The sequence below is a fragment of the Amblyomma americanum genome, chromosome 10 (genome assembly GCF_052857255.1).
Source record: "Amblyomma americanum isolate KBUSLIRL-KWMA chromosome 10, ASM5285725v1, whole genome shotgun sequence".
In the NCBI taxonomy this organism is placed as follows: Eukaryota; Metazoa; Arthropoda; class Arachnida; order Ixodida; family Ixodidae; genus Amblyomma; species Amblyomma americanum.
Window position 1 is genome coordinate 76784511 of NC_135506.1, and position 6304 is coordinate 76790814.

The window sequence follows — 6304 nt, forward strand, 5'->3', positions numbered from 1 at the left end:
CCCGGCCGGTCGCCATGGCAACGGAGGCACGGGATCTCGGTTCCGCACCAGCCGCTGCCTCGCAGACGGTCATCAGCGCGGACGTCGTCTGCGCTTTCGCGGCGAAGACGAGCCTTTTTTTCCTCCCTCCCTCCCTTCTCATCCAGTACACAGCCCGTCGCGCTGAGCCTACCAGCGCCTCTTAAATTGTTGATGGCAGGCGTTGGACGTAAAATAATTCACCGCTCGTGACACCCCTCAGCGAGGAACAGCCGTCGAGAGCATAGCTGTATACGCATACAGTGGAAAAGGCGGGGTGCTCAGCCTCAACCCGCGTATGCACATTTATACATAGTTGCTGAAACGAGCGGTTTTTTCGGGAGAGTCGTAATGGAGAGTGTCTAGCGCACAGCTTTCAGAAACCATGGCGTTTCGCCTAGATGAGCTCTACAAGATGTGACGTGAGCCTCGTCACATTCGCGCGGCAACGTCTTGGGTGCTGCACTGGCCGCCACAAAGTATCCCCACTTCCCTCATACGCATAGTTAACTGCCTTTTACCCATGGTTCGTGATGCTTAACGCTACGTCAACCCATGAAAAAGGAAATACTGCGTAGATAAAGACAGAAAAGCTCCAGGTGACAGCGATAAGGTATGTTGCGAAATGCAGCGCCTGCACAGCACCCCTACCCCCACCCCCTCAGAAAAAATAAACATGCGCTCGCTACAGGTAGTCACGCGACAGTGCACGAGGCATGCCTCTCGTAACATAAACACCTTCACTCGCAAGGATCCCTAATTATATCCAAAAACACCAGGTGATAAGAAGGCAGTAGACAGACCGCAATCTTTAATGACAGTAATAACTCTATGAAGACCAAAAGGGTTGCAAATGCAAACGACGCGATCATAGCCCTCCCGAACATTGCAGACTCTGCGCATATAGGAGTGCTCGACTGGATAGTTTTTAAATAAAATGTGATCTACATAAGCAGAATTTAAGAGTATGCTAAAGCTTTGTGCGGGTTTTATGTACACGCTACACAGTGCTGTACGTGTACAGAATTGTGCGCATGCTCCAGCAATAAGCAGGCTTACCTTAATTATAAGTTATGAGGTTGCCGTGAGGTAATGCGCAAAACTGCGTAAGGACACAAAACGAGAGGCAAATACGCACGTATATAAGCGGAGGTTTTCTAGCGCGCAAAATATGGATGCAAACCTGATCAGAAGTTACACTGAATAAAAACGAAAACAGAAGAAACGAGCAGAACTGTTTGTGAAAAAATCAAGCAAAAAGTTATTGGGACGCGTCAGATTGGAATGCGATAGCGTTAGATTTCACATTTGTCCCAGCTTCTGTTGCAACTGTGCTATGCTATGACTGTAGCCGACATTTCTATATATCACATGTTTTTTACCGACTTTTGATTTAGATTCGCTACTAGGTTGCTGTCTAGAAACTACGTTACAACTCGGTGGCTAAGTTGTGATGGCGTCACAAGGTCACGTGACCTTTCTCGACCAATCATTAATTTAACTGCCTCCTGCCACGGTGGGTAGGCCGTGATGGCGTTACAAGGTCGCATAACCCCTGTGGACCAATCAGCAGTGAAGTTTCAGCAGTGAAAGCCGGAGCAGAAGGCGATTATCCCTTTGACACGCCGACGGCATTTCGCAGTGATCCACAGACGACAAAATGGCGGCCAGTGTGACGTCAGTGAATACACCCTATTTTTGACGTCATCGCAGGCTTCAAGGGAACTGCAGGCGGTTGTGATGCCTGTACTTTTATTTTTTGTGTATCCCATTGAAAAATTGAAAATTGTTTGTTAGGGAAAGGAAATGGCGCAGTATCTGTTTCACATATCGGTGGACACCTGAACCACGCCGTAAGGGAAGGGATAAAGGAGGGAATAAGAGAAAAAACGAAGAAAGAGGTGCCGTATTGGGGGGCTCGGGAATAATTTCGACCACCTGGGGATCTTTAACGTGCACTGACATCGCACAGCACACGGGCGCCTTAGCGTTTCGCCTCCAACGAAACGCGGCCGCCGCGGTCGGGTTCAAACCCGGGTGGTCCGGATCAGTAGCCGAGAGCCCTAACCACTGAGCCACCGCGGCGGGTCATATATCCGATTATCAGAGCTGCGCTTTCAGTGAAAGTAGTTTCTCTTGGCATTAGAATGCATCAATCAACCGATGTCCATAGGCCAACTTCAATTTGTCTTCTTAAGAGGTTTAATGCGAACAAGTAGGAAGAGGATAACTAAGGAACAATGGCCGTTGTCATACCTGGCGTGCCTTCCAGCCCAAATGAATAAAGACGCGGACTCCCCGACCAGGATTTCCAGAATGCCAAAGAAACTTGACTGCAAAGACTAACGTTCGCGGAAGGAAGGCCAGAGGCAGCGACGACAATGGCGTCCCCACGTGGTCGAGCATGCCATCGGGTCGACGAACCGAGTGTTGCCCTCATTAGTCACGCTGGGGTTGAAAATTGACGGAGAGCTGCGCCTTCGACAAAGTTTCTGCGTTCCGGTCATCAGACGAGGAAGTGCAAGGTCTTTCAACCCCTGCTGGGAAACAGCCTGACATTCCTGTACCACATGGGCCCGCATTCCTGTCACGCACGCGCATTCCTGGGCCACATGGACGCATTCCGAACTCACGTGCGCGCCCACGTGGAAGCTGTGTTGACGACAACGTGACCGTGTCCTGTTCCGGACCCTTTCCATCGACCGAGCTGCGAGAGAACATCAGGACCGCCCTGCCATGGGCGGTACCATCAGTGTCATCGTCTGATTGGACGTCATTCTTAGGACTGTATTCCTCAGCCAGGAATCTGGGGAAAATGAAGGGTATTTAACGAGCTGCTGGTTTGGCACCGGGGCCGCCCCTCTTGAGAGAGACCTTTTGCTGGGAGACACCCCCGACCGCTAAGAAGCTCCCTTTAATGAGAAGCACTCTCAGTTGCTCTCACCTGTACAATATGTAAATAGTTTTTGTATAAAGTTTTCCTTGTTTTCCCTTCGTAACCGCGTCTCCGATGCGCCTCGTCCCTTCTCCGGCTCGACCACGCTACCTGCAACGTAACAACTGGTGGCAGCGGTGGGATGCTGCTACCCCATCCCAACACCGTGTCTTACTCCTCATAGGGGGAATGAAAGTTCACAAAATGACAGAGAATGAAGATGATCGGTAGTGACGCAACAATGCAATGGGCTGCACACACAATATACAAGTCAGAAGAGACATTTGCACGCGTTCATCACATCATCATCATCATCATCATCATCATCATCATCAGCCTTACTACACCCACTGCAGGGCAAAGGCCTCTCCCATGTCTCTCCAATTAACCCTATCCTTTGCCAGCTGCATCCACCCTTTGCCTGCAAACTTCTTAATCTCATCCGCCCATCTAACCTTCTGCCGCCCCCTGCTACGCTTACTTTCTCTTGGAACCCACTCCGTTACCCTTAAAGACCAGCGGTTATCTTGCCTTCGCATTACATGCCCTGCCCAAGCCCATTTCTTTCTGTTGATTTCGACTAGGATGTCATTAACCCGTGTTTGTTCCCTCACCCACTCTGCCCGCTTCCGATCTCTTAACGTTACACCTATCATTTTTCTTTCCATGGCTCGCTGCGTTGTCCTTAACTTAAGCTGAACTCTTTTCGTTAGCCTCCACGTTTCTGCCCCGTAGGTGAGTACCGGTAAGATTACGCTGTTGTACACTTTCCTCTTGAGGGAAATTGGTAAACTGCCACTCATGATCTGCGAGAATTTGCCATATGCGCTCCACCCCATTCTTATCCTTCTAGTTATCTCCCTCTTATGATCCGGATCAGCTGTCACTACCTGCCCTAAGTAGACGTATTCCGGCACAATTTCTAGGCTCTCGCTGCCAATTGTGAACTGTTGTTCCCTTGCTAGGCTGTTGAACATTACCTTGGTTTTCTGCATGTTAATTTTTAGACCCATCGATCTGCTCTGCCTGTCTAACTCGTTGATCATGATTTGCAGTTCACCTCCTGAGTGACTCAGCAAGGCAATGTCATCAGCAAATCTCAGATTATTTAGGTATTCTAAATTTATTCTTATTCCCAACTGTTCCCAATTCAGGCCTCGAAATACCTCCTGCAAACATGCGGTGAACAGCATTGGCGAGATCGTGTCTCCTTGCCTGACGCCCTTCTTTATTGGAATTTTATTGCTGACTTTATGGAGGACTATAGTAGCTGAGCAGTTGCTATATATATCTTCCAGTATTTTGACATAAGGCTCTTCTACCCCCTGATTACGCAATGCCTGTATGACTGCTGAGGTTTCCACTGAGTCGAATGCTTTCTCGTAATCAATGAAAGCTATATATAGAAGTTGGTTATATTCTGCGCATTTCTCTATCACCTGATTGATAGTGTGAATATGATCTATTGTGGAATATCCTTTACGAAAGCCTGCCTGATCATTTGGTTGATTAAAGTCTAACGTTGCCCTGACTCTATTAGCGATTACCTTAGTAAATACTTTGTAGGCAACGGATAGTAAGCTGATCGGCCTGTAATTTTTCAAGTCCTTGGCGTCTCCCTTCTTATGAATTAAGATAATGTTTGCATTCTTCCAAGCTTCTCGTACAGTCGAGGTCATAAGGCATTGCGTATACAGGGTGGCTAGTTTTTCTAGCACGATGTCCCCTCCATCCTTCAACAGATCTGCTGTTACCTGATCCTCCCCAGCTGCTTTTCCCCTTTTCATTGCTTCTAAGGCTTTCTTTACTTCATCTTTCGTTACTGGCGGGATGACGCATTGCTGTGCACTGCTGTCTTTCTCATTAGCGCTCTGATTACATTGGCTACTGTACAGGCCTGTGTAGAACTCTTCGGCTACGTTAACTATCTTATCCATATTGCTAATGACATTGCCCTGCTTGTCTCTTAATGCATACATCTGGTTTTTACCTATGCCTAGTTTCCTCTTCACTATTTTTAGGCTACCTCCGTTCTTTATAGCATGCTCGATTCTCTCCATATTAAACTTCCTTATGTCGGCTACCTTGCGCTTATTTATTAACTTTGATAGCTCCGTTAGTTCTATCGGTAGTGTTAGATGCCTTCATGTTTTGGCGCTTCTTAATCAGATCTTTCGTCACCTGAGATAGCTTCCCGGTATCTTTTCGTACTGTCCTACCGCCTACTTCTACTGCACACTCCGTAATTATTGATGTCAGGTTATCGTGCATTGAATGAACATCAAGATCATCTTCCTCAGTTAAAGCCGAGTATCTGTTTTGCAGCGCTATCCTAAACTCCTGTGCTTTCCCTCTTACGGCTAACTCGTTAATGGTCTTCTTCTTCGCTAGCTTCTTCCGTTCCCTCTTCAAGTCTAAGCTAATTCTAGACCTTACCATTCTATGGTCGCTGCAACGCACCCTTCCGAGGACGGCCACATCCTGAATGATGCCAGGTTTAGCGCATAGTATGAAGTCGATTTCATTTTTAATCTCACCATTGGGGCTCTTCCAGGTCCACTTCCTGTTTTCTCGTTTGCGGAAGAAAGTATTCATGATCCGTAAATTATTTCTATCCGCGAATTCGACTAATAACTCTCCCCTGCTATTTCTAAAACCTATCCCATAGTCACCTACCGCGTGGTCGTCAGCCTGCTTCTTGCCCACCTTCGCATTGAAGTCGCCCATCAGTACAGTGTACTGCGATTTTACTTTATTCATTGCTGATTCTACGTCCTCATAGAAGCTTTCAACGGTCTGGTCATCATGGCTGGATGTGGGTGCGTAGGCCTGCACCACTTTCAGCTTGTACCTCCTATTCAGCCCAATTACTATAGCTGCTACCCTCTCGTTAATACTGTAGAACTCCTCTACGTTGCCAGCTATATCCTTATTAATGAGGAAACCCACACCTAGTTCTCGTCTATCCTCTAACCCGCGATAGCACAGTATGTGTCCGCCCTTTAGTACTGTATACGCCTCACCTGTCCTCCTAACTTCGCTAAGCCCTATCACATCCCATTTAATTCCCGCTAGTTCCTCGAACAGCACTGCTAGGCTAGCCTTACTAGCTAAAGCTCATCACATACCCAGATCATTTGCCAAATGCTGCTGAGGAAGGCATACCCTTATCAGCGCGAGCTGTACCGCAGACATTTTGTGTGGAAAGCTATCGATGCACGTTTTCTTGGCAATGAAAGTACGGCTACCGGGACGGAGCGTCTGCGACTGTGTCACTCCGCCAAATAGTTCGGCCGCACGACGGTAGACCAGGCGCGTTGCTCCTCCCGCGAGAACGTCATTCCATCGTAG